The sequence below is a fragment of the Myotis yumanensis genome, unplaced genomic scaffold, assembly GCF_028538775.1.
Source record: "Myotis yumanensis isolate MYYU_CA2020_CCGP unplaced genomic scaffold, mMyoYum1.0.hap1 SCAF_2, whole genome shotgun sequence".
Lineage (NCBI taxonomy): Eukaryota > Metazoa > Chordata > Mammalia > Chiroptera > Vespertilionidae > Myotis > Myotis yumanensis.
This window is the reverse complement of record NW_027223753.1, coordinates 114,078,334-114,091,865: the sequence shown is the minus strand read 5'-3', so window position 1 is coordinate 114,091,865 and position 13,532 is coordinate 114,078,334. Positions and strand designations below refer to the sequence as shown.

The following is a 13,532-nucleotide window of genomic DNA, read 5'->3' as shown; positions in this document are numbered from 1 at the left end:
AAAACATGACAGAAATGGAGGATATGGAGCTAAGAATCGCAATTTTGAGGGCTTGCCATAAATTTGTGCAGAGCCTCACGAAAACTAATGAGACCCTCGATGCTACGATAAAGAAATTAGAAAGTAAGCATACACGGACTGAAATAAAGAATATTATACCCAATAGCAGACCAGAGGAGTGCAAGAATCAAACCAAAGATTCGACAAAAAACACCCAATTGGAAAAGCATAATGAAAAAAGAATCCAAAAGTGTGAAGACAGCGTAAGGAGCCTCTGGGACAGCTTTAAGCGGACTAATATCAGAGTCATTGGAGTCCCAGAAGATGAGAGACAGCAAGATATTGAAAACCTATTTCAAGAAATAATGGCAGAAAACTTCCCCCACCTAGTGAAAGAAATGGACTTACAGGTCCAAGAAGCGAAGAGAACCCCAAACAAAAGGAATCCAAAGAGGACCACACCAAGACACATCATCATTAAAATGCCAAGAGCAAAAGACAAAGAGAAAATCTTAAAAGCAGCAAGAGAAAGAGGCTCAATTACCTACAAGGGAATACCCATACGACTGTCAGCTGATTTCTCAACAGAAACCTTGCAGGCCAGAAGGGAATGGCAAGAAATATTCAAAGTGCTGAATACCAAGAACCTACAACCAAGATTACTTTATCCAGCAAAGCTATCATTCAGAATTGAAGGTCAGATAAAGAGCTTCACAGATAAGGAAAAACTAAAGGAGTTCATCACCGCCAAACCAGTATTATATGAAATGCTGAAAGGTATCCTTTAAGAAGAGGAAGAAGAAAAAGGTAAAGATACAAATTATGAACAACAATATGCATCTATCAACAAATGAATCTAAGAATCAAGTGAATAAATAACCTGATGTACAGAATGAACTGGTGACTATAATGAATCAGGGACATAGAAAGGGAATGGACTGACTATTCTTGGGGGGGAAAGGGGAATGGGAGATTCGGGAAGAGACTGGACAAAAATCATGCACCTATGGATGAACTCAGTGGGTGGGGAGTGAGGGTGGAGGGTGGGGTGGGAGCTGGAAGGAGGGGAGTTATGGGGGGAAAAAAGAGGAACAAATGTAATAATCTGAACAATAAAGATTTAAAAAAAAAAAAAAAAAAAAAAAAAAAAAAAAAAAAAAAAAAAAAAAAAACAATAAAAAATTTAAAAAAATAGATCAGGGGTCCTCAAACTTTTTAAACAGGGGGCCAGTTCACTGTCCCTCAGACCATTGGAGGGCCAGACTATAATTTAAAAAAAAACTATGAACAAATTCCTATGCACACTGCACATATCTTATTTTGAAGTAAAAAAACAAAATGGGAACAAATACAATATTTGTATTTGCATGTGGCCCGCGGGCCGTAGTTTGAGGACCCCTGAAATAGATGAATGGATAAAGAAGATGTGCATAGATTCAATGAAATATTATTCTGCAATAAAAAGAATAAAATCTTGCCATTTGGGGACCTAGAGGTTATTGTACTGAGTGAAATAAGTCAGACAGAGAAAGACAACTACCATATGAATTCACTTATATGTGGAATCTAAAAACAAAACAAATGAATAAACAAAACAAAATGGAAACAGACACATAGCTATAGAGAACAAGCTGATAGTTGTCGAAGGATAGGGGAGGAGGATAGTAATAAAAAATGGTGGAGGGGCAGAGCCAGTGTGGCTCCAGCTCTAGTTCCCAGGACGCGGGGAGGCCCTGGCGGGGGATGGAAGGCAGGTGGAGGGGACACCCCAGAAGCACATCAGCCACAGCCCCTCTGGACCGACCTGAGGCACTCATGAGCCCAAAAATCCAAGGGTGGATAAGACGCCACATCCCCTCCAATTCCCATAAGCACCCCGGGCTCCATCCTGCTCCAGAATACCTCCCCGAGCCCCTCTCTCTGTGGGGAGCAGCTATAGGGTTAAGCCTGGGACTGACCTGTTGGCAAAGTCACAAACAAGTCCCCGCTCAGAGGGCACAATCCTCTTAGCATAATTAGGCTTGACCTTATAATGCTCCCTAAATCTTATCTGGGAAGCTGATGGGCTGAGGGAGGTGCAGGAAGTGGCCCAAACAAGTGAAACTCACAAGAACAGTGTAACTATGGTCAAAACAAGTGAAACTCACAAGAACAGTATAACTATGGTAACCACTACCTTGTTTACCTCTGACTATAAAATAAAGGCTCAGCTTGCCTCTGCATCTCTCTCTGTAGCCTCAGCCAGGCACAGAGAAGATCCACGGAGAATAAGCAAGCAAGCTTCATGTTTGCTTCCAGCTGCCTGGCTGCCGGCCGCCATCTTGGCTGGCAGTTAATTTGCATATCGCCCTGATTAGCCAATGGGAAGGGTAGCGGTCGTACGCTAATTACCATGTTTCTCTTTTATTAGATAGGACTAGAGGCCCGGTGCACAAAAATTTGTGCACTTGAGGGGGAAGGGGGGGTCCCTCAGCCCGGCCTGTGCCCTCTCGCAGTCTGGGACCCCTTGGGAGATAACGACCTGCTGGCTTAGGCCTGCTCCCGGGTGGCAGAGGGCAGGCCCAATCCCTAGGTGCAGCCCCTGGTCGAGCTCAGAGCAGGGCTGATTGGGGAGTTGGGGCGCCGCCCCCTGTCATGCACAGAGCAGGGCAGATTGGGGGTTGTGATGCCATCCTCAGTCACGCTCAGGGTAGGGCCGATTGGGGGGTTGGGGCACCGCCCCCTGTCACACTCAAGGCAGGGTCGATGGGGAGGTTGCGGCACCACCCCCTGTCACACACAGAGCAGGGCCAATCAGGGGGTTGGGCACTGCCCCCTGTCATGCACAGAGCAGGGCCCATCAGGTGGTTGGGGAGCTCCCCACTGTCATGCACAGAGCAGGGTCCATCAGGGGGTTGGGCAGCTCCCCCCTGTCACACACAGAGCAGGGCCGATCAGGGGGTTGAGGAGCTCCCCCCTGTCACTCACAGAGTAGGGCCGATAGGGGAGTTAGGGCACTGCCCCCTGTCACACACAGAGCAGGGCAGATCAGGGGGTTTGGGGAGCCGCCACTGTCACACTCAGGGCAGGGACAATGGGGAGGTTATGGCTCTACCCCACACAGAGCAGGGCCCGTCGGAGGGGGGGGGGGTTGGGGTGCTGCCCTCTATCACCCACAGAGCAGGGCCGATCAGGGGGTTGGGGCGCCACCACTGTCACACGCAAGGCAGGGCCGATGGGGAGGTTATGGCTCCACCCTGTCACACACAGAGCAGGGCCTGTGGGGGGGGGGGGGGGTTTGGGGCGCCGCACCCTGTCACTCACAGAGCAGGGCCGATCAGGGGGTTGGGACGCCGCACCCTGTCACACACAGAGTCGCAGGGCAATCAGGGGGTTTGGGCGCTGTCCCCGTTATGCTGATCCCGGTGCCAGGAGGCCTCGCGGCTCCACTGATCCCGGTGCTGGGAGGCATATTACCCTTTTACTATATAGGATAGAGGCCTGGGGGCTGGCTGGTTTGCCCTGAAGGGTGTCCTGGATCAGGGTGGGGGTCCCCACTGGGGTGTCTGGCCAGCCTGGATGAGGGGATGATGGCTGTTTGCAGCTGGTCCCACACCCTTCAGGGTGGGGGTCCCCACTGGGGTGCCTGGCCAGTCTGGGTGAGGGGCTGAGGGCTGCCTTCAGGCTGGCGATTGACTGAAGCTCCCAACCGCTCCTTTTTTTCTTTTCTTTTCTTTTTTATTCTGGGCCAGCTTTAGCTCTGGCTCTAGCTCTGAGGCCTCGGCTGCTGAAAGCAGTTATCTGGTTTGTTTCCGTTCTATAATAGAAACAATGTATAACTCCAGCTCTGAGATCCCGGCGGCTGAAAGCTGGTTTCTGGGATTTTGTTTAGCTTCTATATTTGTTACAAAGTTTCAAACTGCCAGCTCAGAGGCTGGCAAGGCAGGCGGGGAACGTTGGAGTCCTCCTTCACTGAAGCAAGCAAGCCTCATGTTCGCTTCCAGCTGCCTGCCTGCCGGCCGCCATCTTGGCTGTCAGTTAATTTGCATATACTCACTGATTAGCCAATGAAAAGGGTAGCGGTCGTACGCTAATTACCATGTTTCTCTTTTATTAGTGTAGATTGTTTGTGTGATTCATCACTATGCTTTAATTATGTTCAATTTGTAACAATGAAAATACATCCTGCATATCAGATATTTACTTTAGGATTCATAACAGTAGCAAAATTACAGTTATGAAGTAGCAATGAAAATAATTTTATGGTTGGGAGTCACCACAACATGAGGAACTGTATTAAAGGGTCGCAGCATTAGGAAGGTTGAGAACCACTGTTCTAAGGGTTTCATAGTTTTGGCTCTTATATTAGACTAGAGGCTCGGTGCACAAAAATTTGTGCACTGGCACGGGGGGGGGGGGGGTGTCCCTCAGCCTCACTTGTGCCCTCTCACAGTCTGGGACCCCTTGGGAGATAACGATCTGCTGGCTTAGACCTGTTCCCGGGTGGCAGAGGGCAGGCCCAATCCCTAGGTTCAGCCCCCGGTCGGGCTCAGAGCAGGGCCGATTGGGGAGTTGGGGCGCCGCCCCCTGTCATGCACAGAGCAGGGCGGATAGGGAGGTTGTGGCCCCGCCCCCTGTCACACACAGAGCCGCAGGGCGATCAGGGGGTTGGGGCGCTGCCCCCGTCATGCACAGAGCAGGGCCCATCAGGGGGCTTGGGGTTCTGTACCCTGTCACACACAGAGCAGGGCTGATGAGGGGGTTGGGGCGCCGCCCCCTGTCACCCATAGAGCAGGACCGATCAGGAGGTTGGGGCACTCCCCCCGTCACACTCAGGGCAGGGCCGATGGGGAGGTTGCGGCTCCATCCCATCACACACAGAGCAGGGCCCATGGGGGCGTTGGGGCGCCGCACCCTGTCACACACAGAGCAGGGCTGATCAGGGGGTTGGGGAGCTCCCCCCTATCAGGCACAGAGCAGGGCCGATCAGGGGGTTGGGGCGCCTTCCCCTGTCATGAACAGAGCAGGGTGGATAGGGAGGTTGTGGCCCCTCCCCCTGTCACACACAGAGCCTCAGGGTGATCAGGGGGTTTGGGCTCTGCCCCTTGTCATGCTGCTCCAGGGACCAGGAGGCCTCGCGGCTCTGCTGATCCCAGTGCTGGGAGGCCTCATGGCTCCGCTGATCTTGGTGCTGGGAGGCCTCGTGGTTCTGCTGATCCTGGTGCTAGGAGGCCTTGCTACTCCACTGATCCCAGTGCCAGGAGGCCTCGCTGCTCCACTTGACACAGGGGCAGCGAGGCCTCACTGCTCCGCTGATCCTGTTGCCAGGAGGCCTCGCAGCTCCACTGATCCTGGTGCTGGGAGGCATATTACCCTTTTACTATATAGGATAGAGGCCTGGTGCACGGGTGACGGCCGGCTGGTTTGCCCTGAAGGATGTCCTGGATCAGGGTGGGGGTCCCACTTGGGTGCCTGGCCAGCCTGGATGAGAGGATGATGGCTGTTTCCAGCTGGTCACAGCCCCTTCAGGGTGGGGGTCCCCACTGGGGTGCCTGGCCAGCCTGGGTGAGGGGATGATGGCTGTTTGCAGCTGGTCACACCCCTTCAGGGTGGGGGTCCTCACTGGGGTGCCTGGCCAGCCTGGGTGAGGGGATGATGGCTGTTTCCAGCTGATCACACCCCCTTCAGGGTGGGGGTTCCCACTGGGGAGCCTGGTCAGTCTGGGTGAAGGGCTGAGGGCCGTTTTCAGGCTGGCGGGTGACTGAAGCTCCAAACCTCTCCTTTTTTTTTTTTTATTCTTGGATTTATTTACCTTCTATGGCTGTCACTGGAACTGAGAGCCAGCTTTCTCTCTGAGGCTCGGCTCCAGCTCTGAGACCTCGGCTGCTGAAAGCAGGTATCTGGTTTGTTTGGGTTCTATAATCGAAACACTGTTTTAACTCCAGCTCTGAGGCCCGGCTGGCTGAAAGCAGGTTTCTGGGGTTTTGTTTAGCTTCTATATTTGTAACAATGTTTCTTAAATTGCAAGCTCAGGGGCCGGCAGTAGCAGGCGGGGAATGTTGGCTTCCTCCGTCACTGAAGCAAGCAAGCCTCATGTTCGCTTCAAGCTGCCTGGCTGCCGGCTGCCATCTTGGTTGGCAGTTAATTTGCATATCGCCCTGATTAGCCAATGGGAAGGGTAGCGGAGGTATGGTTAATTACCATGTTTCTCTATTATTATATAGGATCTTTAGTCAATTTTGATTTAATATTTGTATATAGTGTGAGGTAAGCATCCTCTTCATTCTTTTGTGTGTGGCTATCCAGTTGTCCCAGCACCATTTCTTGAAAAGACTGTTGTTTCCCCATAGAATTGTTGTGGCATCCTTGTTGAAAACAATTGACCCATTTATACATGGTTTTTTTTCTGGACTTTCCATTGATCAGCATGGCTAGCTTACAACTTACTCTTGCTTCAGAATAAGTTGTGAAATCAGGAGGTATGAGTCATCTAACTTTGCTCTTCTTTTTCAAGATTATTTTGAGCATAATGGGTCACTTGAGTTTCCATATGAATTTTATGATCTGTTTGTCAATTGCTACAAAATAGCCAGCTGGCATTCTGGGATGGATGGTATTGAATCCATAGATCAATTTGGGGAGCATTGCCATTTTAGCAATATTAAGTCTTCCAGTTTAAGAACATGGAATACATTTTCATTTATTTAGTTTTCCTTGCATTTCTTTGAACAATGTCTTGAGTTTTTTGGAGTATACAGTTTGCACTTTTGTTAAATTTATTCCTAAGTACTTTATTTTTTATTCCATTTAAATGGAATTATTTTCTTTTCTTACAAATTTTATTTATTGATTGACTTTAGAGAGAGAGGAAGGGAGGGGAGGAAGAGGAGGAGGAGAGAGAGAGAGAAAGAGAGAGACATAGACTTGTTGTTCCACTCATTTATGCATTCATGACTCTTGCATGTGCCCTGACCAGGGATTGATCCCACAGTCTTGGTGTATCTGGATGATGCTCCAACCAACTGAGCTACCTGGCCAGAATTATTTTCTTAATTTCATTTTTTGTTTTCTCAGTAGTACTATATAGAAATATTTGTTTATGTATATTTGCCTTGCATCTTGCAACTTTAATGAGCTCATTTATTAGTTCTAACTAGAGGCCCCGTGCATGATTAAATTGTGCGCATGTAGGGTCCCCTAGGCCTAGCCTGCATCAGGGCCATGTCCTCCACCCTGCGATGCTTCACACACTCCACAGACGCTGCTGGCACCCTGCCCGCGATGCCTCGCACACTCTGCGGATGCTGCCGGCGCCCTGGGTGGGTGGGTGGGGGGGGGGGGAGCTGGCCCAAGAGGTGCTCCAGCACCTTCTGATGACCAGTTGTTTGGTCGTTCCACTGTTACGGCGTGACAACCACAGGCCTTTTATAATATACAGTTTTTTTTAGTGGATTTCTTAGGATTTTCAACATACAAAATTATGTTATCTGCAAATAAGGATGGTTTTACTTCATTTCTTTCCAATCTTTTATCCCCACATTTCCCCAATTACTCTAGGTAGAATCTCCAGTACAACATTGAGTAGAAGTGGCAGCCATGGATATCTTAGGGGGATGTTCTAAGTGGATGATCTTAGGAGGAAGGCATTCAGTCCTTCAACACTGAGTATGTAAGCTGTAGGTTTTTTTTGTAGCTGTCTTTTTCAGGTAGAGATGTTGGTTTGCTGGTATTTTGTTGAGGATTTCTACATCTACACTTATAAGTGGGAGGGAAAATATTTAGTACATTTCATTACTAACTGCAAATGAAATATATATTTAAACTGGTAGACATTTAAAAAAATAAAGAGATTTCACTCTATAGTAATTTATCCAATCTTGTCCATAACTGATGCAATCTAAGTACCACAGAACAGAAAGGATCACAGGTAAGACAGCTGCTGTGATTACACTTAGTTCATTAGCATCCCTTCCTGTTTCTATACTTGAACTACAGTACTTTGCTGAAGCTTCACTTTATCAGCAAAACCCCCTTGCCAGACTATGGATCCCTTCTTTAGAGTTGACATAATATCCAAAAGCTTTTGAACACAGAAAGACTCTGGTTTTCTAAAATCTTTGCCAAAGCCTTTCTGTTTCATGAAATCCTGGATATCTGGATTGGACTCCCAACAATCAAATTCTACTTCATCTCCCAAATGAATGAACAGACCTGGAAATACCAAACTAATTTCTTCAAAAAAAATTTTTTTTTAAATATATTTTATTGATTTTTTACAGAGAGGAAGGGAGAGAGATAGAGAGTTAGAAACATCGATGAGAGAGAAACATCGATCAGCTGCCTCCTGCACATCTCCTACTGGGGATGTGCCCGCAACCCAGGTACATGCCCTTGACCGGAATCGAACCTGGGACCTTTCAGTCCGCAAGCCGACGCTCTATCCACTGAGCCAAACCGATTTCGGCTTTTTCGAAAATTTTAAACAGCAAGTTGTAAGTTGTATTCAAAATAGTGTTTATAGGTCCAAAATTCCCAGGCTGATGTTCATGGTAACATGGAGATAGGATATCTTTCTGACCTTTCTCCCAAGATTGTGCATGTCCAGGGTCATCCAATTCTGGAAGATTTGAACCCTGTGATCAGGAATATTTATCACCGTGTGGACTTCATTTGGTGTGTAAACATGAGATAAAGATTAGCTTCCTTTATTGCTTATCTCTGGAAAAGTGATGCTCTGATAAGGGTCTTGGTGTAGTTTTTATTTCTTGAGATGTATTTGTCTGGTTTTGGTATCAGTTAATATTGGTGTTAGAGAATAAAATGGGAAGAATTCAATCCTTTTTTATATCCTGGAAAAATTTATAAAGGGTTAGTGTTAATTCCTTTTTATTTATTTATTTTTTAAATTCCTTTTAAAATATTTGGTAGAATTCACCAGGGAATGGTAATCATTTCACAATATATACATACATGATACCAATGTGTATACAAACTTATACAATATTATGTTTAAATTATATCAATAAAACTGGGGGAAGAATTCATCAGTGAAGCCATCTGGGTATAAACTTTGTGGATAATTTTTTATTTTTTTTAGTCTTTATTTTTTTTAAGTTAACATGTGCATATATAGGAAACTGAAAAACACAAGCAAAGAACAAAGCCATCCATAATCACAAGTAGTTTAGTCTGACATGTCCTTCTAAGTCCTGTGTATCTACACAACTAAGCTTCCATTTTTATGTAATTAAGATGGTATAGTTATGTATCATGCTTTCTCACACATCATGAATGTTTACTATTTCAAAGTCCCAAAGCTATGAGTATTTTGATAACCAAGAATACCCTGCACCAACTCAATCTGGAAGAAAATGTAATCCTGCCTTACTTGGTGACAAAAATTTCATAAAGGACAAAAAGTAGCAACAGATGAGAGAAACCAAGATGGCGGCATAGGTAAACACCGGAGATTGCTGCCTCACACAACCACTTCAAAAATACAACTAAAAGACGGAAGGGACACCATCCAGAACCACAGGAAGGCTGGCTGAGTGGAAATTCTACAACTAAAAGGAAAGAGAAAAGCATACCAAGACTCAGAGGCGGTGCGGTGCAGAAGTAAAGTACAGAGGTACGGAGGCGCATGCGGAGAGGGCTGATGGATGAGGACACGGTTGTCTTTTTCAATTGGGAGGGAGTCTCAAGCTCTGAGCTCCAGTTCCGGGCGAGTTTCTGGGGACCAAGACTCATACGGGAGAAAAGGGACTGTCTGGCATCGGTTGGAACTCGAGGGCAGCATTCTCTCGGAGGTGCTTGCAGTGATTGCCAGGACACTGAGAAGCGTGGCCTCTGAGGGCAGGACTGAGAGCAGCCATAACTGCTCACTCCACCCTGTTGATCCCCTGGGACCCCGCCCTGCCTGAGCCGTGCATGGAGGCTTTTGCATATGAAAGGCCCGGCCCTTTGCAATCTGAAAATTACCTAACAAACTGCAGCTGGCCCAAGGCCCCATGGCAACTTGCATTGCTTCACAGCTGGCTCTTGCTGGATAGCCTCAGGCAGTGGCTAGATTAGCACCTCCTTAGAGATCCAGGAGCCAGTGTGCCCGGTGGTCAGAGTGGGACCATCCAGATTATAACTCCTCGGATCCATAAAGGACACACTCAGGGGGCAGACTCAGTGAGCACCAAATCCCCCACTGAAGCAAGTCTTGTCCCAGAGGGGTATCTCCAGCACAGAAGCTCTCCCACTGCAGACACAGCTGATTCTCACAGCCAATTGGCCTGGAGGTCAATCCCTCCCAGTGATACCTACAACAATCAAGGCTTAACTACAACAAGACTGTGCACAAAGCCCACAAGGGGGTGCACCAAGAGTGTCTACCTCAGGTAATTGGGGAGGCTGAGCCCCTGGGCCCTATAGGACACTTAGCACAGAAAGCCACTCTATCGACACAGCGAAGCATAAAAAATGCCGAGACAAAGAAACAGGACACAAATGACAGAAATGGAGGAAAGCAAACTACAGGATATAGAGTTCAAAACCATACTTTTAAGGTTTTTCAAGAATTTTCTAGAAACTGCCAGTAAACTTAGTGAGACCCTCAAGAAATCTAGCGAGACCCTCGATGTTGTGATAAAGGACCAACTAGAAATTAAGCATACACTGACTGAAATAAAGAGTATTATACAGACTCCCAACAGCAGACCAGAGGATTGCAAGAATCAAGTCAAAGATTTGAAATACGAAGAAGCAAAAAACACCCAACCGGAAAAGCAAAATGAAAAAAGAATCCAAAAATACGAAGATAGTGTAAGGAGCCTCTGGGACAACTTCAAATGTACCAACATCCGAATTATAGGGGTGCCAGAAGAAGAGAGAGAGCAAGATATTGAAAACCTATTTGAAGAAATAATGACAGAAAACTTCCCCTACCTGGTGAAAGAAATAGACTTACAAGTCCACGAAGCGCAGAGAACCCCAAACAAAAGGAATCCAAAGAGGACCACACCAAGACACATCATAATTAAAATGCCAAGAGCAAAAGACAAAGAGAGAATCTTAAAAGCAGCAAGAGAAAGACAGTCAGTTACCTACAAGGGAGTATGCATATGACAGTCAGCTGATTTCTCAACAGAAACTTTGCAGGCCAGAAGGGAGTGGCAAGAAATATTCAAAGTGATGAATGCCAAGAATCTACAACCAAGATTACTTTATCCAGCAAAGCTATCATTCAGAATTGAAGGTCAGATAAAGAGCTTCACAGATAAGGAAAACCTAAAGGAGTTCATTACCACTAAACCAGTATTATATGAAATGCTGAAAGGTATCCTTTAAGAAGAGGAAGAAGAAGAAAAAGGTAAAGATACAAATTATGAACAACAAATACACATCTATCAACAAGTGAATCTAAAAATCAAGTGAATAAATAATCTGATGAACAGAATAAACTGGTGATTATAATAGAATCAGGGGCATAGAAAGGGAGTGGACTGACTATTCTTGGGGGGAAAGGGGGTAGGGGATATGGGAAGAGACTGGACAAAAATTGTGCACCTATGGATGAGGACAGTGGGGGGGGGGCGGGTTAAGGGCAGAGTGTCGGGTGGGAACTGGGTGGAGGGGAACTATGGGGGGGAAAAAAGAGGAACAACTGTAATAATCTGAACAATAAAGATTTAATTAAAAAAAAAAGAAAAAGAAAAAAAAGTAGCAATAGACCTCTATCTAGATAAAAGATATTCACAAAGTTACAATTAAAATACTGCATTCCCTTAATGTTCCATAGCATGACTACACAAAGTATAATGCTTCTAAGAGAATTATGATTTATACTTTAACATATCAGCAAGGAGGCAAATTTTGACTGAAGTACTTAACATTCACAACATATTCCTATAGCACAGCCTAAAGAGATACATGCACATCAGTGGTTATCACCACAATGTGAATATGAACACATCCACATACACCCCTCGCATGAACAAGTCCTGATGTCCATTTCTGAGATGGGTCAGCAACTCCATGTCCAAGATGCCTATTTTCTAACAATTATAACAAAAAGATATTTACAAATTGGTTAATTCACTAGCTCTACTTTTTATCAGACATTGTCACCTCAGAACATCTAAAAAGCTCCAATGTTGCAAAATAAAGAATCTTGTCCACAATAAACACCGGAACTTTACAAAAATGCATATAGACCTATAGTTATAAGCTATAACTTTCTTCTAGGTATGGAGATATTAGCAAAGAGCCCTTCCCTTCACCCTTCCTCTTCTCCCTCCACCACGTCAGTAACTAAACACCTGGCTCCAAGAGATGGATTAACAAAGACACTCCCAAAAGACAGTCCGTCGTAAAAACTAACAACGGGGCTTTTATAAAGGGATTATTTTACTACCTCTACTTTTAATATACTTCGGGTATTTAGACTGTTTATCCTTGAATACACAGCAATATTAATTAATCTGCACATCCTATATAATAAAAGCCTAATATGCAAATTGTCCCCTAGATTGAGAGTTCGACTGCTCACTATGACATACACTGACCACCAGGGGGTGGTGTGGAACATGGAGGACATCAGTGATGTGCTGGGACCTCTCACTGGCTACCTGGGGGGATGGGGACAGAAGTGTGGTGGGAATATGGGGTCTCCGCCGAGCTCACTCTCACTCCTCCCCCTGCTACCCTCTCCCGGAATGCCAAGGTTCGAGTGACAGGGAAGCCCCTGTGCTCAGGTGCTGAGCACCCGAGAGGAGCCCACCCCACATCCACACGGCCTCTCCGCCTAGACTGCAGGAGCCGGGTGCGAGGCCAGCCAGGAGAGAGCACACTGCCCACCTGGCTTCCGTGTGGCACCACTGGGCGGTCCAGAGGCCCATGCTGCACCTTGGCCTAGGCATCTGGCCACACTCACCACATCTCCACCTGGGGTCTTGGGCGCCATGACTCAGGTGGAAGGGGATGTGCAGGGGCCTGGGGGCCCAGGTGCTGCCCAGGGCCCAGAGGTAAACTGGGACCTTCCCTTCTATGCCAGATGCTCACTCTTCGATCACTGGCCAGGCCTAGGGACCTCACCCATGCACGAATTTTGTGCACTGCATCTCTAGTATGTAATAATGGTTAGATAATTTTAATTTCTCTAAAGCAGCGGTTCTCAACCTATGGGTCGCAACCCCTTTGGTGATCGAGCGACCCTTTCACAGGGGTCGCCTAAGACCATCCTCCATATCAGATATTTACATTACGATTCATAACAGTAGCAACATTACAGTTATGAAGTAGCAACGAAAATAATTTTATGGTTGGGTCACAACATGAGGAACTGTATTTAAAGGGCCAGAAGGTTGAGAACCACTGCTCTAAAGATTCATGGACACAGAACCCTTTTTTTCTGTACTTCCTTTTTTTCCTCTTCCCTTGTGAACAGTCAGCATACTCTCCAAGACATCAAATTTAACAATTCCATTCTTTTTTTTTTTTTTTTTCAGTGAAGCACAGTGAGTTTATTAAAGTGAAAGTAAGCACTCAAGAAGGGAGTGCTGGGT

The 13,532-nt window shown here is 46.4% G+C and overlaps 1 pseudogene; it reads right to left on the bottom strand.

Annotated features, from left to right (window-relative positions):
- Positions 1-7,796: 7,796 nt before the first annotated feature.
- LOC139002556 (beta-hexosaminidase subunit beta pseudogene) lies at positions 7,797-12,931 on the bottom strand (annotated as a pseudogene).
- Between the last annotated feature and the right edge of the window lie 601 nt (positions 12,932-13,532).